This window comes from Bos indicus, chromosome 4 (assembly GCF_029378745.1).
Source record: "Bos indicus isolate NIAB-ARS_2022 breed Sahiwal x Tharparkar chromosome 4, NIAB-ARS_B.indTharparkar_mat_pri_1.0, whole genome shotgun sequence".
Lineage (NCBI taxonomy): Eukaryota > Metazoa > Chordata > Mammalia > Artiodactyla > Bovidae > Bos > Bos indicus.
In genome coordinates, this window is record NC_091763.1 from 52,653,896 (window position 1) to 52,681,338 (window position 27,443).

Below are 27,443 nucleotides of genomic sequence, written 5' to 3' on the forward strand. Positions count from 1 at the left end.
ATCTAATTCTAAAAGAAACCCCATACCCATTAAGCCGGCTCATCTTTACTCCTTCCCTCTAGCCCCTAACAACTACTAATCTGCTTTTTCTCTCTATGGATTTGCCTATTCTGGACATTTCATATAAATGGAATTAAGCAGTATGTATCTTTTTAATTTTTGTATCTTCTTTCACTTAACATAGTAATTTCAAAGTTCATCCATGTTGTAACATGTATCAGTACTTCATTTCCTTTTATGGCTGCATAGTATTCCTTCATATGTATAAAGTACATTTTGCTTATCCATTCATCCATTGATGGCCTTTTGAATTGTTTCCACTTTTTGGCTATTATGAACAATGATGTTAACATTCACGTCCAAATTTTTGTCTGAACAGCCGTTTTCCAATTCTCTTGAGTATTTACCTAGGAGTGGAATTACTAGGTCATATGGTAATTCTAGTTTTAACTTTTAGAAACCTTTTTTTTATTTTATACATGCTAATATTGGTTATTCTTCAGAAAGTTATTAGAAAAGATTTATTACACACCATGAAATATTATTTTCACATGATGTCTTTTGGGTTAGAATATTTATCCATTAGCTTTTGTCTCTATAAACAATAGGAAAGCTTGAAAGACAGAGTAATTTAGATAGTTAAGGAAACATGCAATAGTATTTCTTCAGTCAAAATCATTGAGGTTTTGCTCTCTCTATCCTGTGCTTTCACTCAACATTCACTGGATTCCATTTGTGTATCGAGAATGATTTTGAGAACTAAGGACACAGGCAAAAAGACAAAAAGATTTTTGCCTTAATGGAACTACATGCCAGAATGGAGAAAGAATTTTAGAGATGAATAAGAACTATGAAGAAAATGATGAAAGAGATTGGTGTGGGTTATCTATTATAGACTATAAAGTCAGTGGTTCTCAAATGTTAGTGTGCATGAGAATCACCTGGGGATGATGTTAAACTAGATTTGAATTCAGTAGGTCTTTGGTGGACCATGAGATTCTGTCTTTCCAACAAATTCCCAGGTGATGACCAGGATGCTTTGGGTGGGCAGAAAAGACCCTGCAGTTTAAAGTGATTTTCTTCAGTGGAATATATGGAATATGCATCAGGAGCCAGTCAGGTTAAAAACTAGAAGAAGAAATTTCTAGGAAGAGAAAACAGCCCTTGCAAAAGCTCCATGGGGAAAGGAGGCTTGGTACCTGAGGGAAAGTGATGTAGAGTAGCAATCCATTTTTTCCCCTACCATATAGGAGGGAAAAATACACTACACTGAATAAGCGGGAATTCCTTGTCCCCTCTTACACTGGTGTCTCCACCAACCTATTTCCCACCAACAAATGAACTAATTCTTTCTTAGACCCTAGTGTGCCTTTGTATCAGCTTCTTTTATCTTGTCCAAAATATTTTTGCAAAAATATCCTCTTCTCTTATACTGTTTATTACAGCTCTAATTCTTTTTAACCTTTAGTTTATTTGTATCTTTCCATTTTCACTTAACATTGAGAGCATTTCCAATGTAATTAACTACTCTGAAGCATGATTTTTTTTTTTTTATGGATATGTTGAAGTGTATTTTAGAGTTCCTGGATTTGTGTGGCTTCCATTGTTTTAATTCTTTTGGGAGGGGACCTATTACAAACAATACTATGAATATTATTGGGTTTAAATCTAATGGCTTATCTCCAATTAGTTTCCAAGAATACATTTTTAGACATTTGTTGATAAGAACTAGACTTTTGACAAACAAAGTTTAATTATGCTCTAGAAAAAATGTTCTAATTTACATTTATACCATCAGTAAATATTAACTGGTAGTATAATCATTTACTTTTTAACTTTTTATTGACATGCAATTTATATGCTATAAAATTCATTCTCTGAAAGTAAACAATTCAGTAGTTTTTAAGTACTTTGATAAGTTTGTGCATATAGTTAACATTTTTCTAATTTATTATATTAAACTGGTTATTTAAATTTTTGATTGTTGATTTTTCTTAGGTTTTCTATATAGCTATTTGTATCATTTACAAAAATAATCATGTATCCTTTTAGCAGTCTTAATTCATTTCTCTTTCCTGATCTATTGCAGTAGCTGGATTCAAGTTTTACTCAATTATTGCTAAGACTATTTTGCTATATAATACAGGAGTTTGGAACATATGTTTTGAAGTCAAACTGATATGAATTTAATATTCAGTTTACTAAATATGTAGCATGGGGCAAATTACTTGTGATTATTGTGTTTCAGTTTTTCCATTTGATAACAATAAAGAACATTTATAAATAGGCTTATTGAAAATGTTGAAGGAGATGGTAGATACAAAGTGCTTAACAAATTTTCTGTATAAGATGATACTGATATCTTTTTAAAATGAATTTCTAAAGATTCATTCTGCCCAGGAGAAAAAGAAAACTATGTGAAGATGATATTACAGCAGACTTGTGCTACTATTAAATTATGTTCATATAAGCTCCAGTGTTCTTGCCTGGAGAATCCTAGGGACGGGGAAGCCTGGTGGGCTGCCGTCTATGGGGTCGCACAGAGTTGGACACGACTGAAGTGGCTTAGCAGCAACAGCAGCAGCAAGCATACACAGTTGTTGAACAGTTTCTTCTAGACATCCTTGAGCTAGATTATATCTACCTTTTCTACACAGTTATTTTATTTTATTATGCTGCTTGCCTGTAACTAGGATAGTATTTATGCCAGCTCAGAAATGTAACTGTTTATATTATTAAAAACTTCCAAAGAATCTGCATTCTCCCCTAGATAACTCACAGAGGTGCCTCACAGTCCTTATTGCTATAAATTTTTAATCCCTAAATTAGATATTTCCTACTGTACTTTTGGACTTTTTTCTTTGGTATCTCAATCTTTTATGATATGCAACTATTGAGTTTGTTTTTGTTAGAGAAGGACTGTTAGACTATACTAATCATGTCTAAATCCTTTAAATATACCTCATTTATTACTTTCAAAATAATAGGATAGACCTGAACAATTGTGTATAGGTACAGGACTTATCTAGGGAGTAAAAGAGGCACTAGAATGCCTTGAAATTAATTTCTCCATTAGGAAGAGATGCCAGTAGGCAGCCACTTGATCAAAAGAAACTGTTACAACTTTTAAAAAATGCAGACACAATCAGTTGGTTATTTTTAATATATAATTGAGCACAAACATTTTAGTGACGAGCTTAATAATAACTGAATAATGTAGATTATTTTGGAATTTAAAAATAGTTTACAGTTTTGAATGTATTTGAAATGGAGGAAATACATAATTGAGTAGAAAATTTTAGTGTTCTTTAAATGATGAGAAATGTTTTTTCTTTGTTAGACTGACCATCAGCACTGGTATGAAACAATGATTCAGAGGCAGGAATGTCTATTCTTGTCCCAAGTCAAGGCATTCACTGAAAAAATTGCTTCAGGCCATAACTTTGGCATGCCATGGGTTAAATAAAGGTCAACTCCAAGTGAAAAATAAAAATCAGTTGATCTTTTGGTGTTAAAGGGGCAAAATAGTTATCATTTTAGATTCTTTTAGTCCTCTTATAATTCAAGGATTTTGGATTTCTTTTTCCCTCAACTGAGAATTTTCAGGCCAGTGGTGTCCATAATGTATATGAGTGCCTTGGGGCATTTTGAAGGGGAAGAGAAGAAAATTTACCATATTTTAAAAAAGTTCTTACCTATACAGGCTCTTGCATGATATTTAATAACTCGCTAGCCCACAGGGGCTGACAGTGCTTTTTATATTTAAATTAGTCAATAGTCATTTGGAACACTGTTATCTGGAGAATTAGGTCCTAACCCCATCTTTGGCACACTGTTTATTTTTATAAAGGACATCTAAATACAGACTTGTAATTACGTTTCAATATTTCTTCTAACTTATTGGTCTTTGTTAGGGAGGTGGTTAAAGACTGGTTTATCAGTCAATGGGAGCTCAAGAGCATGTCACTTTGCATTTTAATCTTGATTTCATTGCATTCATTAGACAAGAATAAGGGTAACATTTGCTCAACAGGGTGTTGAAAAGATTGCCTATGACGGTTCACATGACGTGACCATCACATAGTAAGACCTCATTAAAGGTCAACTTGTATCAGGGTTATTACTATCTCTGCTTTGTGTCTTCTACAAAGAAAATATCGTGAGCAGAAAAAAATCAAATAGAGGGCTATCCTATTATCTGGTTAATTCTGACACATACTGGCAGTTGTATAATAAATGTCAATGGGTGCCGTGTGATTAAATGTCATATGGGTGGTACACACACTGGGCACATTTTGCACAGTGGTTGGAGACTTTCTTAGATTACCTGTGTAATTTTGGGTCATTCTCCAAAACAGTCTTCCTTGGCCAGAGAGATTAGGTGAGAGGTAGGTAGACAGCTTCTTAATAATTCCCAGGACAAATTGGACTTAGTAGAGTCTTACCATAATTAATTTGTTTGTGAATCCACAAGAGTGAGTAAAGCCTTTGCATAGCTTTGCCAAAGACAATGGCAAGCACACTCTTCAGAAATGGCATGTGCTTCAGATCAAATGAGAAGGATTCCATTTTTCCCCTTCTTGCCTTAAAAGGTATTATCATTATACTTGTTTGCCTAGGCTGAAAGGAATATAAACTAACTACTGAGGAATAAAATTCTCTTCTCTCCTTTAAAGAAAAGCCCCTGCTATCAGAATGCAAAATGAGTGATTTTTACCTATAAAAAACTGACTCTTTATTGTAGAAAAAGTCTCCCTGTGATTAGTGATTGTGAAAATAAAAGCTTCTGTAGATTACACCAGACCAGAGAGCCTGGAAGCTGAAGAATCAGTAAACTCGTTGAGAGTCAGCCTGAAATTGTGCCCATTTTTGTAACGTGTTATTTGTTTATTGATTGAATAGTAGTTTCCATTATTTTCAGAGTTTTAAGGGGCCTTACAGGCATGGAACACAGAAGATATTCAGTAAATATTTGCTGAATAAATGCATGAATGTATTTTAATATTCCTTTCATGGTTGAAATCCTTTCCATATTTTATATACTACAGAAAGTCACTTAGCCTGTGCTTGAACATTCCAATGGACTAAAAGCTTACAAAATTCTCAAGCAGCCTTTTCCATTGGTAGATCACTCTAATTATTAGATCTTTCTGTTTTTTTGAGGCAGATTTTATCACCATATAATTTCTACCCTTAGGTTTTAGTTTGGTTTTATGGAGAGACATTAAAATAAATCTACTTCCTATTTCACATGAAAGTTCGTCACATATTTCAAGACAGCTATCATGTCCCCATAATTCTTCTCCAAGCTAAACTATCATTTTCCAGATGATAGCATTTCCAATCCTTAACTATGCTTATTCTTCTTTTCTTATTTTGGGTTAGTCTTTATTTTGGTCAATGCCTCTGATATATTTATTTATTTTACCATTTACAGTGTAATGAGTACATTTTGAATGAACAACACTGATAACTATTTTATATACATTATTTTATTTAACCCTTTTCAACAATCATATAAAATAGAATTTTAGCAGTGAAAACACTGTATGAAGGCCACCACGTTAAGAGGCATGATTTGGATTTATACTGCCTCTAAAAACCCACAAAACTGTCTGCAAGTAATTTATCCTTTCTGTGACTCAGTTTGCTCATAAGTGAAGTAGGGATTATAATAATTCCTACCTCCCAGGACTCTAATAACTCTCATGTGTGCTCAGTCATGCCTGTCTCTTTGTGACCCCATGGACTGCAGCCCTATGGTTCCTCTTTCCATGGGAATTTCCAGGCAAGAATACTAGAGAGTGTTGCCATTCCCTTCTCCAGGGGATCTTCCTGACCCAGGAATTGAACCCACATCTGTGTCTCCTATGTTGGCAGGTGGATTCCTTGTAAGTGAGCCACCTGGGAAGCCCATCTCCTAGGGACTAATATAAAGATTAAACATGTTAATATTTGTAAAGCATTTAGGAAAGCATCTGGGCGATTAAAAAGCATTAGAAGTGTTTGTGAAGCAAGCAAAACTAAATAGTTTATGCTTTCATGAACCTTGCAGATGTGATTAAGGATCTTGAGATGGGAATATCATTCTGGATTATCAGGATGAGCCCAATGTAGTCACCATAGTACTTATAAGAGGGATGCAGAAGTCGGAGTCAGGGAGAAGGACATATGACCACAGAAGGAGATTGGAGTGCCCAATGTGAAGATGGAGGAAGGGGCCACAAGGCAAGGAATGTGGGCAACCTCAGAATCTGAAAAAGCAAGAAAATGGATTCTCTAGTGACTCTAAAAGGAGGCTCTGATGACCAACAGTTGACTTAAGCCCAGGGAAACCAATTTCAGATGTCCTATAAGAGAAAAATAAATTAAAATTATGTTCTTTAAGCCACCAAAGTTTTGGTAATTATTTTATAGCATCCATAGAAACTAGTTCAGTGAATAACTAAAACCATTTGAAACCTGTTATTGAAAAGAACTCAAGTATAAAGAACCTGAGTCACTTTTTGTGATCATTATCACAGGCATTGTGTCCCAGTCAGCATCTAGGAAGGTTGAATACATTCAGCATACATTCAGAAGGTTCCCCATTGCATGTGATATTCCTAACAGCCTTGAAATAGAGGTTTAATTGACAAAAAGCCACACTAACAGCACTAGATCTGCCCTGCTTTGTCCCATTTTCTTGGCCATCACCAAAGTTCATAACAGTGTGAGCTTTTCTTTGCCTGCCTTTGTCTTTATCCTCTGGCAAATGTCCTGCCTTCCTCTTTACTTTTGGGATTTCCTTTGGATATTGGAGAGTGATGTGCTCCAAAGTCTCTTCCTAGCTGGTGTTTTTCTATTAACCCGTCATATGCCTGTGGCCATGTTTTGCATACTTCTATCTTAGCTGAAGGAGACTCTGATGTTTCTTAAAACTGCTGTATTTCTTGGGTGCTGCTATTATGAGCTTCAATTGCTTCCATTGCTTCAAGTGAAGCAATCTAGCCTTCACCCAAATCTTCCTGTGACATTGATTTGCATGGCTTGGGAGCCTACCTTTTTTATCTTCCTGAAGTTTGGATGGGAATGTACAGAAAACCTCCATCTCCTTTGAAAGTCTCTCTTCTTTTTCCGTCACGTAGACTATTGTCAAATGTAAAGAGGAGAATTGCTGCTTTTAGGAAAAAAAGACCTCTTAGCCTCCCTTTCATTGGATTATCACAGGCTTACTTACACCTATTAATTCATACCAAATTCTCGCTTTTGTTGTTTGTTCTGTTTTTGTTTTAGAGGCTACAAAAACTGGACACTGAGACTTTGCTCAACTGCAATCTCCAGATATACTATATATGCATTTATGGTGAATTTAGACATTTTCCACTTTACATACTTTAATAATTTTGAACCCAAATGAAATACTATGTATTTTCCACCTAAGTGAGTTTGACCCATTATTTAGGCTATTATACTATTAATAATAATAATAATTACTATCTATTATGTATCAAGTACTAGTAGGTGTACTGTTAGGGGTTTAAATTTTTAATTGTTTACAATAGTGATTACTAAATTATACTATAATATAAAATAATAATAAATAGTTATTAAGATAATAATAAGAATTTTATTTTCAAATGTTAAGTTTGTCTTCAATTTTTTTTCTCCCAACTTATTTTTTCCTTATATCTGAGTGGCATTCATTCTGTGTATTTCTTTAAGTCTTTTTAAATGTGTTAAAAGCAACAGGTGAATGAAGGTCCTGTGTCCACCATTACAAGTGTTTCTCAAGATCAGTTTCCCAACTTCTGTCCATTTGTCTGCAAGGGCCCTAGAATACAGCTATCCAAGGCCTGAGAGCTATTTTCAACATATTGATAGGTAGATTTTTGGAAAATTTAACATTTATGTTGAATTATTAATCACCTGCCTTGGAAATGACAGTTTGAACAACTTTGAACCTAACTCATAATTGAGCTCACATAGATTTATTTTATTAGTGAGTGCATTACAAGAAACTTTGTGAAATGCTTTGCTGAAATTAAGAATTGCTAATGAACCAGTCTATTCTAAAGGAGATCAGTCCTGGGTGTTCATTGGAAGAACTGATGTTGAAGCTGAAACTCCAATACTTTGGCCACCTCATGTGAAGAGTTGACTCATTGGAAAAGACCCTGATTCTGGGAGGGATTGGGGGCAGGAGGAGAAGGGGACGACAGAGAATGAGATGGTTGGATGGCATCACCGACTCAATGGACATGGATTTGGGTAAACTCCGAGAGTTGGTGATGGACAGGGAGGCCTGGCGAGCTGCAGTTCATGAGGTTGCAGAGTCGGACATGACTGAGCTACTGAACTGAACTGAACTGAACTGATGTCGTTCTGACAATCACCTCAGAAAGATATATCACTAATCTCATTTTATATACTAGTGGGTTAGTTTTGTAGATGTGTCATAACAAAATACCAAAAACTTGGTCACTTAAAACAATAGAAATGTATTTTCTCACAGTTCTGGAGGCTAGATGTCCAAAATCAAGGTGTTGTCAGGAGTATTTCCTTTTTGAGAATGGAGAGGGAGATTTTCATGCTCCTCTCCTGGCACAATTTCAGTGTCTGCCTCTGTCATCAGAAAGTATTCTTCCATCTGTGTCTGTCTTTTCTGTGTCTTTTCTCCTCTTCGTTTCAGGGCACTAGACACAGACTAAGGGCCCACTTGCCTCCAGTATATGCTGTGCTGTGCTAAGTCTCTTCAGTCGTGTCCAGCTCTTTGTGATACTATGGACTGGACCGTGCGGGTTTCCATGGTCCATGGAATTCTCCAGGCAAGAATACTGGAGCGGGTTGCCATTCCCTTTTCCAGGGGATCTTCCTGACCCAGAGATTGAACCTGTGTCTTGTACGTCTCCTGCACTGGCAGGTGGGCTCTTTACCACTAGCACCACCTAGGAAGCCTCCAGTATGACCTCGTCTTAATTTGCAACTTAATTACATCTGAAAAGAATGTGTTTCCAAATAAGGTCATATTTACAGGTACCAGGGCTTAGGACTTCAACAGATTCTTGAGGGGGAACACAGTTCATCCCACAACAAATAGGGGGAAAGAGAAATCATTAAAGTAACTGGGGTACACATATATAACAGGAATCCAAGACTTCTGTCTTCATGCAATGTTCTTTTGACTTCATGCAATACTACTTCCTAATGATTTCTGCTTTATTTTTCATGGCTTCCTAGAGTATATGTTTAATAAATCTGCTTTGAATTTCATGGGGGCTAAAAATCAAGATCACTAGTTCTTGGTATCCAAATATATGATTTCCCATTTTTAATAAGTTATTCTTATCACTAACTTTGGTTCCTCATAGAATTTCCTTGTTCTAAGCTTACACAGTTATTCTGGGCCTGGACAGGAATTTAATTTTTTTAGATTGGTTTGCTGATCCCTTATTATCTTCCCCCCTATACTAGTCTTCAATTTCATTTTAATCATGGTTCTGTACATTTGAGTTCAAAGCATTGTTCAGAGTTGAGTCGTTCTGCTCTTCTGTGTGTATATCCATTGTTTCTGTGTGTATATCCATTGGGCTGTAATTTTTCACAGAAGTTGTTGATGTCTTCCTAGATCCACCTCCCCTTTATAATTCTTCTGTCTTCCAGGAAAAGATTGGTAGTTCAAAGGGGAATATGAAGTCTCTTTCAATTCCTATTATGATCCAGATGGGGGTTCCAACTACATTAAAAAATAACAAGAAATCTTGCTCTCGAGCAACTTGCATCCTAGTATGGGGGACACAATAGAGCAAATAGGCAATTATAATAATGCCCAGTAATTGCTACAAAAATAGTTGAGGAAAGATGTCCCTGTACACAAGAAGAGGACCGTACCTAGCTTTGAAAAAATAATACCATGTTGTAATTAGCTATACTTTCTGCAATATTATTCCCTTATTTTTCCAGATTATTATCTAGTTTTTAAAGGCATATGCTTTTAAAAATATATCGTGCTATGCTGAGGACTGGAGCTATCACACTGAGCATCTAATTTTTATTTTTGCCTTACAGTAATATGGACATAGTAAGCAAATAAAAACAGTATTTTTAGAGCTGAACATTAACCTCTTTCTCTCTCTCTTTTTTTTTTTTTTTTTTGCAGATTCGTATCAATGATATAGTCCTCTAGAGAAAAATCAGAAAAGCAAAGGTTGGTATGATATCTTATAAATGCTTAAGCCAGAGTTTATCTAAAAGGGGTTATTTAAAGATATGTTAGAGCATTAATTCTGAATTCACTGCGGGTGCATTTGTTTAATCCAGTCACTTCTCATTATTACAGTGTCTTATGTGATGAGAGATTTTAAAGAGACTAGAGAGTAAAAGATGTTTTTTCCCAGAAATACATTGAACAGAAATAATAGTTTTTTCCCAGAAATGATATGAATAGGTATTAGCTACACATTCAGTTCCTCTAGCAGCTTCCTTGTTTTATTTTCATGGCTTTTTAAGAAGTGACTTCTAGGACAGTGTTGCTCTTCAGTCTGTGATAGCTCAAGTCAGAAATGGCCAGCGGAAAACATAGCATCTATTGTGGTCTGTTTTTCTATGTGACAATTGTTCCTGTTTTGTGTTTGTTTCTCCTTTAATGAGGATACAACTTTCATCCAGGGAGATGTATGGGTCACTTGTTAGTGCACTTAAATGCACTTAAGGCACTCCAGCAGCTGGAAATTGTGACTTGTAGTTGAATTATTTTTGTACAGCGAATGGTTTTCCTTTTGACATATTTTAATATACTTGCACACTGAGAGCAAGAGTGGGTGAACAGAAAACAGACTGTTTTATTAACCCAGCAGTCACCTTTGAGGTTTGTACATGTCCACTTTTTTTCTTGCCTTTGTACATAATCCCAAGAGACTGGTACCTGGCTTTGCTCAGAATAACAAAGTCAGGCGCAAATCTCCAAACACAATTGTTAGCTGAATGCCAACTGTTTCTTCTCATCTTCTTTTTTTTTTAACTTGAGCATTAAGAATTGCATCTTTGTGGGTGAACCATAGCCATTAAAGAATGTGTTTGTTTTTCTATTTCAGATGCTTCCCCTATCATTTACTAGATTAAGGATATGTAATCTCAGGTGATAAAAGAAAATATTTTTGTGCATGTTTCTGGCAGAGCTTCTTTTTTTTTTCTTTTTGGTTGCAAATCATTAATAGTGAAAAGAAGAGAAAAATATGTTACAAACTTTGAGCAGACTCCAATTTTAAGTGTAAGAGCAGTTAGGAGAAAAGGAGAGGAGACTTCAGTTCAGCCAGGAAGCTAGGGCCGAACACAAAATTCCACATACCATTTTCATACAAACCAATGCTTCCAAGACTTTTCCCAATAAGACCAGAAATTTCTTCAAGTCAGTTACCATCCTTTTTCAAGCTATATATCTTAATACATATATAGCCATGATTTCTAAGTAAATGTAGTAGGTAATCACCTACTTTTAAATTCCTACATTTAAATTGTACTCAAAAATTGAAGAGAAAATAAGGATAAAAATCCAGAGCCTCCTCTCAATTCCCAGTAATGGTTCATTTAACAGCATGTAAATAGTATGGCAAAAAACATTAAAAGTACATAATTTTCTATTTCCTATCATCATCATTATAATCAACATTATCATTAAGATAATGCTCAGTTCAGTTCAGTTGCTCAGTCGTGTCCACTTCTTTGCAACCCGCTGGACTACAGGAGCCAGGCCTCCCTGTCCATTACCAACTCTCGGAGTTTACTCAAACTCATGTCTATTGAGTCAGTGATGCCATCCAACCATCTCAATCTCTGTCTTCTTGTCCCCTTCTCCTCCCACCTTCAATTTTTCCCAGCATCAGGGTCTTTTTGAATGAGTCAGTTCTTTGCATCACATGGCCAAAGAATTGGAGTTTCAGCTTCAGCATCAGTCCTTCCAATGAATATTCAGGGCTGATTTCCTTTAGGATGGACTGGTTGGATCTCCTTTCTGTCCAAGGCACTCTCAAGTCTTCTTCAACACCACAGTTCAAAAGCATCAATTCTTTGGTGTTCAGCTTTCTTTATAGTCCAACTCTTACATACATACATGACTACTGGAAAACCATAGCTTTGACTAGATGGACCTTTGTTGGAAAAGTGATGTCTCTGCTTTTTAATATGCTGTCTAGGTTGGTCATAGCTTTTCTTCCAAGAAGCAAGTGTCTTTTAATTTCATGCTGCAGTCACCATCTGCAGTGATTTTGGAGACCCCCAAAATAAAGCCTGTCACTGTTTCCACTCTTTTCCCATCTATTTGCCATGAAGTGATGGGACAAGATACCATGATATTAGTTTTCTGAATGTTGAGTTTTAAGCCAACTTTTTCACTCTCCTCTTTCACCTTCATCAAGAGGCTCTTTAGTTCTTCTTTGCTTTCTTCCATAAGTGTGGTGTCATCTGCATATCTGAGGTTATTGTTATTTCTCCTGGCAATCTTAATTCCAGCTTGTGCTTCATCCAGTCCAGCATTTCTCATGATGTACTCTGCATATAAGTTAAATAAGCAGAGTGACAAGATACAGCCTTGAGGTACTCCTTTCCCGATTTGGAACCAGTCTGTTGTTCCATGTCCAGTTCTAACTGTTGCTTCTTGGCCTGCATACAGATTTCTCAGAAGGCAGGTCAGGTGGTCTGGTATTAATATTTCTAAGAATTTTCCAGTTTGTTGTGATTCACACAGTCAAAGGCTTTGGCATAGTCAGTAAAGCAGAAATAGAGGTTTTTCTGGATAATGTTACTACTTCATATTTTGGAGCATTTTATACTATACAAAGAAGTTGTGATATCATCTTATTTGACAATGTAAACCAATTGGTGAGCTGTGCCGTGTGAATAGGAAGTTTATTAAGAAGTGATAGGCTTTCTCAAGTCATTTGAAGACTTTATAACACAAGTAAGTGCTAAAGTGTAAAGAAAGGATGCCATCTTTGAGTTGAAATTCTGGGTCTCTATTGCTGACTATGATATTGGGTCTTTTAGAATATTGCTTTGTTGAATTGTTCAATTTGAAATAATAATTATGTGAAAAAGTGGTTATGAATTTTGAAAATTACTTTTTGTAGAGGGTCTATCTTAGTGTGCAAACCTAGCAAATGCATTTTAGATGGAATTTTTGGACTGAAGTAAGAGGTTAGAGTACCTAACTTTGAAGTCCATTGCAGTGAGTGTATGACTGTAAGGCTAGTGACTTTTAAAAAAGGAAACCACTGAATCAATGACAGAGGCAAAATAGAAAACCATTTCTTCTGACTCCCAGTAAATTTCTAGAGTTCAGTTTAATATTTGAGCAGCTACTTTTGACCAAGTTCTTGAGCTATAGTTATAGTGTACAAATATGAAAAAGAGAGACCTTGCTGCTATGTAGATTTTATACATGTAGAAGGTAAATAAATAAATACAATGAAAAGCTAAAGAACCATAGGTATGGTGTCTTACAATTGTACAAAGATTTGGTGACATCATGAAAGGCTTTATTATTGTGGGGGCATTTGTGTTGGGTCTAAAAGGATTGCTCCATTCTCAGGGAATAACTATATCAATCACATTTGCTTGTTTTTATGTTAAATCTATTAAGACTATTTCATTAACTTCTAGGGAAAGGTTGACCATAAATGCTTATTTGTTTCAAATTAAGCTTTTAAAAATCATTGCTTCTTAATGTAATGGAGATGTTTTGCTTATAATTATTGCTGGCTATATTATGCTTTTCTTTTTAGTCCGTGTAACTTTCTTTTCTGAAATATGTGTAATTGGGCATCTTTTAATATAAAAATTGCACAAGATTCTGAGTTCTATAATCTTTTTTTTTTTGAGTCCTATAATCTTTATCTTTTCAGGTAATCGTCATCATTATCCTCAAATCCTCTTTCATAAATCTAAAATTTTAGCACTTTTTAAGAAGCACCTGCTAATACTTTCCAACATTATTCTTAATTTTTTAATAATCCAGTCGAGTAGCTATGAGCCTTATTTTTCAGGTAATAAACTGAGGCTCGAGATTTTAAGAAATTAGCTCAAGATTGTACATTTAGAAAAAATGTTATTGTTCTATGACCATTACAGTGTTGACAGTTATTATTTGTCCATCTGGTTGAGGTTTACCACTATCTCACTAGCTTTATTTGGAGAAGGCAATGGCACCCCACTCCAGTACTCTTGCCTGGAAAATCCCATGGACAGAGGAGCTCCCATCTTGAGTTTAGATGTCAGGCCTCCAGAACTGTGGGAGAGTACATTTCTGTCATTCTAGGCCGGCTTGTCTGTGGTAATTTGTCACAGCAGCCACAGGATAAGGATAAGCCACAGGATAGAGATGTACTCCATGCAGGCACATCCACACACACAGGTAGGCTGCAGTCCATGGGGTCACTGAGGGTCGGACATGACTGAGCGACTTCACTTTCACTTTTCACTTTCATGCATTGGAGAAGGAAATGGCAACCCACTCCAGTGTTCTTGCCTGGAGAATCCCAGGGACGGGGGAGCCTGGTGGGCTGCCGTCTATGGGGTCGCACAGAGTTGGACACGACTGAGTGACTTAGCAGCTGCACTAGCTTTATTAGTGAGGACTCAGGTGATGTCCAGTAGGAACAACCCAGTTGGAAGTAGATTAAGTCACAAAGAGAATAATGTTGACCCCTATTACTAGGAAGGATAGCTGATATCAGAGGTGACTGTAACAGAATACTATTGAAAGAAAAAGTGAAAGTATTTGTTGCTCAGTCATGTCCGACCCTTTGCGACCCATGGACTGTAGCTCTCCAGGCTCCTCTGTCCATGAAATTCTCTTAAGAAACTTCAAATACCGGTAAGGAGTGCTGATTTCTCATCTGTATTTTTCTCTGCATGTTGCCAACTCCTCCTTGCAGCACACTGTGTGGGTTTCATTCTGTTTAGGCCCACATCCTCACAACTTGTCACATAGGAAAAGAGAGGCTTATATGAATTACTCAGCTCCAGTGTGAAAAATTTCAGATAAAAATTTGCTGGGATCTCATTTCCAGCACTTGACCTGGTTATTAAGGTGATGGTGATGATATGATCAGTTTTCATTAGTCAGGTATTCACTTTTGTGGCTATAGGGAGAGATGGAAGGAACCATATGTTATTAGAATAAGGAAGACAGCACTTTGCAAACATGGGTCCAGAAATTACTATGAGTCAGGCAGTCATTCCAGTTTGTGGCTATTAACACAGGCCATTATGATACTCATTCTTGTTACCAAAGTTAATTTTCTACCCGTAAAAACATTCAGTTCTGTTCAGTTCAGTTCAGTCGCTCAGTCATGTCTGACTCTTTGCGACCCCATGAATCACAGCCCACCAGGCCTCCCTGTCCATCACCATCTCCTGGAGTTCACTCAGACTAACGTCCATCGAGTCGGTGATGCCATCCAGCCATCTCATCCTCTGTCGTCCCCTTCTCCTCCTGTCCCCAATCCCTCCCAGCATCAGAGTCTTTTCCAATGAGTCAACTCTTTGCATGAGGTGGCCAAAGTACTGGAGTTTCAGCTTTAGCATCATTCCTTCCAAAGAAATCCCAGGGCTGATCTCCTTTAGAATGGACTGGTTGGATCTCCTTGCAGTCCAAGGGACTCTCAAGAGTCTTCTCCAATACCACAGTTCAAAAGCATCAATAACTGATTATATTTGTTAAATCACATCTTCAGCGTAGGGGGCTTTGTCTAATTTGTCTATTAAGCTGAGGTCTGTCAAATTTGTTTTGAATATATGAGGCTGGTTTGAGCCAGATATATTTTATATTTCTTAAACATTTGTTATTTATCTAAGGTAGAAAATTCTGTTTCTGACTTAAAATAGGACCAACTTCTAAAATAAAAAGAGCTAAAGATAAAAATGTAATGGATAGTTTTTAGATTTTGTATAAATAATATAGGGACACCTTATACAATGAGCCCATTTTGTCAACTCCGGCTTTTGTTAGCATGTGCTAGTGTCTCAGAAACTGATCAGTGCTCCGTGATGTGATAAAAATTTAATTTCTGGGTTTAAATAGCTGAGGATCAGATCTTTGTCTGACTATGAAGTCCTTCCCACTTTGAAGCTCTGTTTGACGTCATCAGAGCACACTTTTGACTTTTTAAATGTTGAAGCACACTACTCTAAAAGAGGCTAAACTTTAGTGACTCATACTATGCTAAATGCATTTTAAATACTGTGAAGCTTCTTAATATATTTAATATAAGTTTCAAGAAATATTTATAATTTATTTTAAAGAATGAAATTTAGCTCTTTTAAATTACGTGAAACAGAGTCCTCTTTAAAGTAGAACAATTATTTCTTTCTAAGCACTGTCATGAGCCAATCCTGTGCTGAATGTGAGTGTAGAGAGTCTAAGTGAAAAGCTCTATCCTCTTTGTCGTTGTTTTTCAGTTGCTAAATCATGTCCAACTCTTCAACTCCATGGACTGCAGCATGCCAGGCTTCCCTATCCTATACTGTCTACCGGAGTTTGCTCAAATTTATGTCCAATGAGTCAGTGATGCTATCAAACTGTCTCATCCTCTGTTGCCCTCTTCACCTTTTGCCTTCAATCTTTCTCAGCATCTGTCCTCTTAGATTGTCTAATTTTACTTTGTTGATAACTTGTAGAGAGAATAAAAACTACGAGAAAACCATACTCTTTTGTTTTCTATAATGATTTAACATTTTCCTTGAATTTCTTACTCCCAATATTGTATTTTACTGGGTAGTTGTGAATGTTAATAGATGGAGAGGATGAAATGGCTAATTACTGGGAAAAAATTTAACTCTCTGACCTGGGTAACTTCCTCCCTGATGCTCTTTGCTTGGCATGGCTAGTAGGCTTCCTGTTAGCTCCCACTACCAAGTTGACTGGGGGCTTCCCTGGTGGCTCAGACGGTAAAGCGTCTGCCTGCAATGTGGGAGACCTGGGTTTGATTCCTGGGTCGGGAAGGTCCCCTGGAGAAGGAAATAGCAATCCACTCCAGCACTCTTGCCTGGAAAATCCCATGGACGGAGGAGCCTGATAGGCTACAGTCCATGGGGTTGCAAAGAGTTGGACACGACTGAGCGACTTCACTTTCACTTTCACCAAGTTGGAGCTAATTAGGTTCATGATCTGCCTCCATCAGAGGTAGCATCAATGGTCAATGCCAGTGGACCTTGGACATCAGTTACAGAGCCTAGGGATCTGCTGGAATATTTGTCAAGTCATCATTTCTGATCGGCTGTGGTGACTTAACATTATCATAAATGGAAAATGGAGCTAAATCCCTCTTGTTTATGTCTCTTCTCTCTAACGTTTCACTGCATGCACAAAAATGGTTTTGTCCCAGAATAGGGAATTATTACCCTCATATCTGTCATCTTGTCTCCTTTTGTCCTCTTACTATATATATATTTTTCTTTTGGTGAAAACATATTACTTCTAGCTTGATCTGCCAAGAACTTCCTATGTCTTCATTTTTCTGGTGTTGGCATTTGTCTTTACTTTTCTCTGGAGTCATAGGGCAGGAGGGCTGCAGGGAAGGAAGCTGGGATACAAACAATGAAAAATACACAAGAGGTGTGTATCAAGGATATTAATTCTGTTGGCTGCGCTGTGCTGTATTCAGTCGTGTCCAACTCTGAGACCCCATAGACTGTAGCCTGCCAGGCTCTTCTGTCCATGAGATTTCCCAGGCAAGAATATTGGAATGGGTTGCCATGCCCTCCTCCGGGGGTCTTCCTGACCCAGGGATTGAACACACTTTTGTATCTCCTGAATTGACAGGAAGATTCTTTACCACTAGTGCCACTTGGGAAGCTCTATATTAACTCTGATGCAGAGGTAAAACTTAAAGAAAAAAAGAAAAGGCTAAAAAACCAAAAATGCAATCACAGAATCAGTTGCTAAATCTTTCATGCTTAGATCATTTTCTCCAGTTTTACTTTGGATGTTCTAAATTTGTTAAATAATCAATAGGATTTAGCCATTTCCTCCAGACATAGATTTCATTTACATTTATGCTGAAGAAATTATTGAAGTTATCTATTTCAGAAACTTCTTAAAACCCTTCTCTTTTTTCCTAATAAAACTCAGACTTAAAAAAGAAATGATATCAAGTGGCCTGTGTATTATACCTAACATACTCTAAAGGCCCCTCCGCCTCTAGTGTTGATGAAAGGGATAGAAATTACAGAAGCTGAAGAGCTGCAAACATAAAGGAAGAACTATAAACTGTTTACTTGGACAGTGAGTTTGAGCAGGCTCTGGGAGTTGGTGATAGACACAGAAGCCTGGAGTGCTGCAGTCCATGGGCTCGCAAAGAGTCAGACACAACTGATCGACTAAGCTGATCTGATGCACTGTTTATAAAAATATGTTTTTGACCAGAGTGGGGAGATGTTTTCCACAAAGTTCCCTTTTGTTTAAATGTGAGGAATGAATGGTTGGATCTGAGCAATAGGAGCTACTACTATCTGATTAAGAGTAATGGATGAACTGAAATGGTAGCTGTGGCTTCACTAAGTTCATCCAAGTTATGATCAACTTCATAAGTCTCAAGAAGACACCCAATCCCCATGGTATTTTCTGAATAACACTTAGTATACACCTGAGACTAGTAGCATCTAATACCCTGTGAAATATCTTCATAGCTCGAAAGCTTACCAACGGAGTAGAATGGCTCACTGAAGTCAAAGGGCACAAGAATGGGAGATATCTGTTCTCTTGGAGACCTCAGGTATAAGATAGTCTGGCACTATGATCCTTATTAATCCTCCTTTTCAGGGCCTCTCTTGATTTAGGTAATGAAGTAGAGAGAATTTTGGGTAATATATTGTGGCATCTACAGAAATTATAATATTAATGTTTTTATTCACTTTGATTGGCCTGTAAGTTTAGCCTAATTTCTTTTTACTTATCTTGAAACATAGGAGATAGGTCACCTTTAACTTTACAGTCTTCCTCTATAAAGGTGAATACTGTTGTCCATTTTCAACTTTCCCTTGTATGTCTCCTTTTGAAGCTTTTAATAAATTATTATGATTTCAAATTCCAAGGAATCTTCAAATTTCTCATAGCTACTTGAGATTGCGTCATGGGGATTAACCAAAAACTTTTGTTAGAGTTTTAAAATAATATGTGTTCAACCTATAAATTTGTTTTGCTAATTCTAATGGCAACACAGCTATCATCATTAAAAATTACTTCTTAAATATGTAAGTCCAGATATACAGAGGCTAATTATTTCAGTAGCTTCCAATAGATAAATCATGGTGTCTAGATGTGGTAACTAATCCTGTGAGCGAAATATCAAACATGAATAATTGAGAAAAGCAGGAATAGTGTGCATTTCCATTCCAAATTACACTTTTAATATTAATATATAACTATATTAAGGAAAGGTCTCACCTTGGTGTTTTGTTAATTGTTTTAGCTCACTAGATTCAACAGTTCCCAATTCCTCTTTAGCTTCCTTTTAACTTTCTAGAGTTTAGATTCAAGGCACTTTTTTTCTACAACTTTATTGAGACATGTCCAGCTTGACTGCACGCTGTGTAAGCAGCAGTATGGGCAGAGAAACGTTTTTACTTTCTGGTGGTTTTATTGGAGAGAAACCTATCTGTTTTCTGCATCTTGTTTGGCTTGTGAATTGCAGCAGCTTCTCTCTGTCCATAAAGAAGCTATTCCTATTCCTGCTGCATTTCCCTGGAGTCCCAGCCCTTCTCTCCTGCTTTCCTTTGTGTGCTGCATTTTCTCACCTCTCCTTTAAAGTGTTCCACTATCTTTCGGGCACTTGTTATCATCATGTGCTATTGTATTTTCTATACAAATCCTCAGAGTATCTATCATGTTGGAGATTTTTGCTCTTATTTATTTACTGTTTAACTGGCTCAATCCCTGAAAATGTATGTTACATGAGTGAATGGACCTTATTTGTGTTATAGATGGGGATTAGAACAGAGTAGGTGCTTACAAAATATTTGTTTAATAAATTGTTTCCTTTGAAAATGTTTTTGAGACTCATTGCTTCTGTCTTTTCACATCGTCCTGAGGCAAATGTAACTGCTACCATGGTTTCAATAAAGTAAATGCTGCTTACCTAAAAATATTTGTCTTCAATTTACAGCCCTCCTCTGAGCTACCCATCCAAATATCCAACTGCTTTTATCTAGATACCTCTTCAAATTTAATCCAACTGGATTAGTAGTCTATCCCAATGCGTTCACAAAAAACCAAAACAAAGACCCTGCTCCATCTTCAGAATTTTGTATTTCATAACTGGAATACTTTTCCATGCCCTTGCTCAAGCCTTAAACAGAGATCATCATTACATCCTCTCTCTCTTTCATCTCTGTTATTGCAAATTACTGCCTGAGTCTTCCTTATACTGTTGAGTCTCCCTCATAAATAGTTTTCAAACTGCTCCACTCCTCTGTTGCTGTAGCCACAGTCCTAGTAAGGTCATCATCATTTCTCATCTATGTTACTCCAGTGCTGCACATTTGTGTCCTTGCTTCCTGTCATGTCACTCCCCAGTCTTTCCCTAGCATGTATTCCCAGGGATTTATCATGTTGTAAGGGTGACTGTGATACCCTTCTCCCAAGCACATGCCCAGTGAAAGCTTTTCAGTGACTTCTCATTCTTTTTAAGTTAAACTCTAAACCCTTTAAGTGGCCTGGAGATGATGGCCTATCTTTATTCCTCTTACCTTTCTGGCTTTGAGTCCTCAGAAGAGTGTATGATTGATCCTTAGGCAATTTCCCCTACATTCCCCTACATTATTGTCAACTGGACTATAGCTAAAATAAAATTTTGAGATTATAGTCTCAAATAAGGACTTTGTATCCTGTTTTTCCATATAGACAATTGTGGATGGATGATTAAACTTTGAAAACAGATGAACATGGTAGGATTAATATCTTATGATAACATTATATTTCTAAAGGTTAAATTACATACAAAGGGATACCAGCAAGCAAACCTTAGAATTTTCTTTAAGAATCATCTTTGGATCTGCTCTAACACACGAACAAATGTTGACTCAGAGTTTTCAGACAATATTGAATGGCCAATTACTTTTGTCCCAAAATTTTCTAAGTACTTATTACTTGTGTCTAATTATACTCATAGAAATATATCTGTAACATCCTGAAGCATTTTGTAATTCTGAGATTTCACTTGATTCCTGTTAATAATTTATACTATATTTATTATGGTTCCCCACTCCAGCCCCAAGTTCAAACTAGGGTCTCCTGTATATCAGGCAGATTCTTTATCTCTGAGCCATCAGGGAAGCCCCTTTTTTCTGCAGTCAATGCTATTTTAAAAGTAAAAATTCCTTTTCTGGTTCTTGTGAACAAAAACATTTCTCCTCTTTCTCCAACCAATTATTTAGATAGTCAATTAGGTCTGCTATTGAGGCAAATAGTTTAAATAATTTTAAAACTTTCATCCTTGAAATGTGAAAGCTACATATATGTTAAATTTATTTAAAATGGTTACTTTCTGATTCTACCTTCATCTTCTTTTCTTCCATTACAGTTGGAGCATACTGCAATTGCCTTCTTTCTTCACTGTTATTAACTTTTCCCCTTTTATCAGAAAAAGGATCTTGATTTCTTTGATTCTCTTACTGATATTTTAAAAGAACTTTTTCCCTCTCTTGCTGTCTGTCTCAGGCAAGTCTCATCTCAATTGTACTTTGTCATTCATTGTTAGTCTTTGTGTCCCTCCTCTTATCCCAGCGTAGTTTTTTCCTCTTTTTTTTTGGGAGGAGGGCGGAAAGGAGGGGGCACTGGTGTTGGCACATCAGTTTCAGGCCTACAGCAAAATGCATTCATTTCAAATGGAAATTTCAGTTTATATAAAAAAGGCAAAGTTTCTTGATTTCAATAAATTGAAGTCTTATGTAATACATTTTCATCTAAAGAAATTTTAGAATAGAACTTCTAAATAACTAATAGCTGGAAAATTTGGATCTTGGGCTTTAGTTGCTGCAGATAAGGAAAGACATCTGCTTCAGTACCCCCATCTGGCTTTTACACATGCATTTCAGACTCAGTATGCTCTTGTTCTTCCTTTTATATTTGCCCATCTGCTTGTATGGTGTGTTCCCACCCTAACATATTTTCAGACCCTTGCCATAGGGCAGAAGTGCCAAGCAATTATTTGTTGAGATAGATAGCCCACATAATACTGTAAGTGACATCTGTTCTGTAGGAAATCCCTCCCTTGTGGCAGCAATGTCATATTGGCAGCTCATAGGAATATCGGAATTGACATACACAGGAACAATTGAATGTTTCATCTTGTCCTGAATTCTCACTCAGAAAGCATCCAATACCAGATGCTTTAGAGGGTCATGTAACCCCCTGACTCTTTCTCTTGTTCTCTCTACACCTATGATAATTGGCAATACTATACTATGGGGAAAATTTCTTCCTGACCCCAGCTGGTAACCAAATTATGCCCTAAAGCATGAAGATTGGCATATTTTAATGTTTATTGTAGCAAAGATGGTGAAAAGGAGATTTTTTTCACATTAATGTTCTTATTAGATTGACCTAAATAATAGCTTGAATAATAAATTCCACAAATTACTCTTAATAACATTATTTGGCACAATTACAATGACAGATGAACATTTTAATCTTTTTAGTGTTGACCTCCATGTTTGGCAGTTAGTTCTTGTTCTTTAAACTATTTCAGAAGATGATAAGAAAGACAGTCGAAGTCCACAGTGCTTTGAGACTTGAATGTTCGTATTAAGGTATAGTTGGTAAAACTTATACTAATTGGTTCTGAGTCAACTCTGCCAATTTATTGATCTTTAGCCATTTGATATACAGAAAGCAGGCAGAATTTGAAGCCAAAATCAGTAGTGGCAAATTAAAAATATGTTATGTAAGGTGGGTCCCGAATAAATTCACACTTAATTCAATTTCCCAAATCATCTACATTGATATTGTTACTCTCTTTGGTGATCCTCATAACACTATGAACAACTTCAAATTTAAAAAGGTTAGACTGTATAACTATGAAGTGCTTTCAAAATTAAAGTCAAAAGTACTCAAGTACATAATTAAATCAACTCATTTACTTAAATTTAAATAAGATTTAATTATTTAGTAATAATAAGCTATATCAATTTTGTGTGTTGCAACACCTACTGCTGTGAAAATTAGTGGCCAAACCAACTATTTTACTTCTTTATGATTCTCTGGGTCAACAATATGGGCAGTTCATTTTAGTGATTCCTTTGCTGCTAATTTTGCATAGTATCTGGCGACTATCCTGGGGATTGATGTCTAAGACAGCCTCACTCAAAAGTCTGGTTGTTGGTATTGGTTGTCTTTAGTAGGATAACTTGGCTTCTTCGTACCTAGCAGAGTTCTTAAAGTAGGAAGAGACGGGGCCAGCCTTAACGTAAAAATTATTTTAAACTTCTGTTCTGCATGATGTCTCATTGGCCAATCCAACATGGCTAAGCCCAGGATCTCTCCTTCCTTCCTTCTTTCCTTCCTTCCTTTCCCTCTCTCTTTCTTTCTCTATTGTTTTTGTCTGACTTCGATATCAGGATAATACCGACTTTGTAATAAGAATTTGAAAATATTACTTTCTCATCTGTTATCCAGAAGAGATTATGTAGCTGGTTGTTGTATGGTGATAAATGCTCAGTCATGTTTGACTCTTTGCAACCCCGTGGACTATATAGCCCACCAGTCTCCTCTGCCCATGGGATTTCCCAGTCAAGGCTACTGGAGTGGGTTGCCATTTTCTACTCCAAGGGATCCTCCTGACCTGGAGATCGAACCTGCATCTTCTGCATCTTTTGCATTGGCAGGTGGAATCTTTACCACTATGCCACAATTCTTACTTATTGTTTGGGGATTTCTCCATTGAAGCATCTGGGTTTAGAGATTATTTTTTGTTAAGTTTTTAATTCACAAATTCAATTTTATAACAGATATGGAGTGTTGAAATCACTAGTTAAATTGATTTGCCTTCTCTTCTTTTTGGTTCTGTTACTTTTTGTTTCATGTATTTTGATCCTCATGTAAGACTACTATGTCTCGTTGGTATGTGACCCTTGCATTTTCTGGGACATCTGGGAAGATGCTGTAAAGCATTTGTAAAAGGGAAAATCCTTGGCTTATTTATGATCTTAGTGAGAAAGCTTTGAGTTTCTCACCATTAAGTATGATATTAGCTGCAGATTTTGTGTAGATTTTTTTTTTAATCAAGTTAAGGAAATTGCTCTTTATTCTTAGTTTGCTAAAACTTTTGTCATGCAAGGGTGTTGTATCAAATGCCTTTTGCACCCATTGATATGCTTATCTGATTTTTCTTCTTCAGTTTTAAAATGGTGGGCTACATTAATTGATTTTCAAATGTTGAACCAGCTTTGTGTAAGTGGGTTAAATTGCACTTGGTCACAAAGTATAATTATTTGTATGCACTGTTGGATTTAATTTGCTAATATTTTGTTGAAAAAATTTTCATTTATGTTCATAAGAGATATTTGTCTATAGTTTTCTTTTCTTGAATTGTCTTCTCTGGGTAATGCCATCCTTATACAATGAGTTAGGAAATAGTCCTCTGCTTTTGTCTTCTGGATGAAATTGTAGAGAATTGGTATAATTTCTTTCTTAAATATTTGGTAGAATTTACCAGTGAGCACATCTAGGCCTCATGCTTTCTATTTTGGAAGGTTATTATCAATTCAATTCATTTAATAGATATGGGTCTATCAGATTGTCTATTTCTTCTTATGCAAGTTTTTGCACATTATGTCTTTCAAGAAATCAGTCCATTTAATCTAGGTTATCAAATTTGCTTATAGAGTTTTTATAGTATTCATTGTCTTTTTATGTCTATCAGCCCTCTAGTAATGTCTCTCTTTTTCTTACAGAAGCTTATTGCTTTTATTCATATCTTCAAAGAATCAGCTGTTGTTTTTATTGATTTTTTTTCCTCTGTTGAGTTCCTATTCTCAATTTCACTGATTTTAGCTCTAACTTATTACTTATTTTCTTTTCGCTACTTTGGATTTAATTTGCTCTTCTTTTTCAAATTTCCCTTAGCTTATTGATTTTAGATTTTTTTTTAGTCTCCTCATTCAATGCTATGTATTTCCCTCTAAGCACTGCTTGGAGAAGGAAATGGCAACCCACTCCAGTATACTTGCCTGGAGAATCCCACAGACAGAAGAGCCTGGTGGGCTGCAGTCCGAGGGGTAGCAAAGATTCGGACACAACTAAAGAAACTTGCTGCTAAGTCACTTTAGTTGTGTCCAACTCTGTGTGACCCCATAGACGGCAGCCCACCAGGCTTCCCCGTCCCTGGGATTCTCCAGGCAAGAACACTGGAGTGGGTTGCCATTTCCTTCTCCAATGCATGAAAGTGAAAAGTGAAAGTGAAGTCGCTCAGTCGTGTCTGACTCTTAGCGATCCCATGGACTGCAGCCTACTAGGCTCCTCCATCCATGGGATTTTCCAGGCAAGAGTACTGGAGTGGGGTGCCATTGCCTTCTCCATAAAGCAACTTAGTATAGCATAATCACTGCTTTCATGGCATCCCATAAATTTTGATAAACTGTATGCTTATTTTCATTTAGCTTAAAATATTTTTTACTTGCTCTTGAATTTTCCTCTCTGATTCATGTATTATTTAGAAGTATGTTGCTTAATCTCCAAGTTTTTTGGGATTTCACACTATCTTTCTTTTGTTGATTTCTAGTTTAAATTCACTGTGATCTGAGGAAATACAGTGTATGATTTCTATTCTGTTAAACTTGTTAAGATGTGTTTTATGGTCCAGATATTGGTAAATGTCCCATGTGAGCCTGAGAAAAATGAACATTCTGCTATTGTTGATGGGGTACCCTACAGATGTCCATTATATCCAGGCAATGGGTAGTATTATTGAGTTCAACTATGTCCTTAGTGATTTTCTGCTTGCCTGGATCTTTCCACTCTGATTGTGGGATGTTAAAATCTGCAACTATAATAGTGGATTCATCTGTTACTCCTTGAAACATCAGTTTTTGCCTCATGTATTCTATTTTAAGGATTGCTATGTCTTCTTGGAAAATTGACTCCTTTCTCATTGTGTAACACCTCTCTTCTTCACTGTTAACTTTCCTTGACTGAAGTTTACTCTGATGAAAATTAGTATCAGTTCAGTTCAGTTCAGTCTCTCAGTCGTGTCCGACTCTTTGTGACCCCATGAATCACAGCACGCCAGGCCTCCCTGTCCATCACCAACTCCCATTTTCTATTGATTACTGTTAGTATGGTATATCTTTCTTCCTTGATTTACTTTTGATATATGTTAAGTGAAGTGAAAGTGTTAGCCACTCAGTTGTGTCTGACCCTTTGCGATCCCATGGACTGTAGCCCACCAGACTCCTCTATCCATGGAATTCTCCAGGCAAGAATATTGAAGTGGGTTGCCATTCCCTTCTCCGGAGGATCTTCCCAACCTGGGGATTGAACCTGGGTCTGCTGCATTGCAGGCAGATTCTTTACCATCTGAGCCACTGGAGAAGCTCAGGTGGTAATAAATATATATGTTTATTTATTTGTATGTTTATTATAAAAATATAAATTTATTTATTATATATTATATTTATATAATATTTATATTTAAAGTGAGTTTCTTATAGACAGCCTAGAGTTGGGTCTTCTTTTTGATGCACTTTGGCAATCTTTTAATTGATGCATATAAACCATTGTTGGGCAAAGTAATTATTGATATAGTTGGATTAATATCTACCATATTTGCTACTGTTTTCTCTTTGTCATCCAGTTCTTTGTTTCTGTTTTTCCCTTTCACACTTTTCCTACCATTTGTGGTTTTCACTGAGCATTTTATATGATTATAATTCATCTCCTTTTTAAACATATTCATTATACTTAAATTTTTTTTTTAATATTTGACCTAGAGTTTGCAATATATATTTGCAAATAATACAAGTCCATTTTCAAATAACACTGTATCACTTCAAGAGCAAGTACCTTATAATAACAAAATAGTTCTAATTCTTCTTGCTCTTTATATCTTTGCTATCATCCATTTCACTTACACATAAACATACACACAAATATACAAAATTTATAAAACATTGTTGTTATTATTGTTTTGAATAAACTCTTTTCTGTTAGATCAATTAAGAATCAGAAAAGCAAAAGATTTATTTTACCTTCACTTAGTTCTTCTCTGATGCTTTTTCTTTATATAGATCTGAGTTTTTTTCTTTATATAGATCTGAGTTTTTGACCTATATAATTTTTCTTCTCTCTTAAGAACTTCTTTTAGCATTTCTTGCAAGGTAGGTCAACTGGCCACAAACTTTCTCAATATTTGCTTGTCTGAGAAAATCTTTATTTTGTCTTCACTTTAAAGGATAATTTCACAGGATATAGGATT

At 36.2% G+C, this 27,443-nt stretch overlaps 1 protein-coding gene across 1 annotated transcript in view; it reads left to right on the top strand.

The window, feature by feature from the left end:
• Positions 1 to 27,443, top strand: part of TFEC (transcription factor EC) — a 229,031-nt gene that overhangs the window by 37,074 nt on the left and 164,514 nt on the right. The window contains exon 2 of the mRNA XM_070787803.1: positions 10,139 to 10,186. The gene's annotated coding sequence lies outside the window, so the exon portion shown is untranslated. The remainder of the gene's footprint in view (positions 1 to 10,138; positions 10,187 to 27,443) is intronic.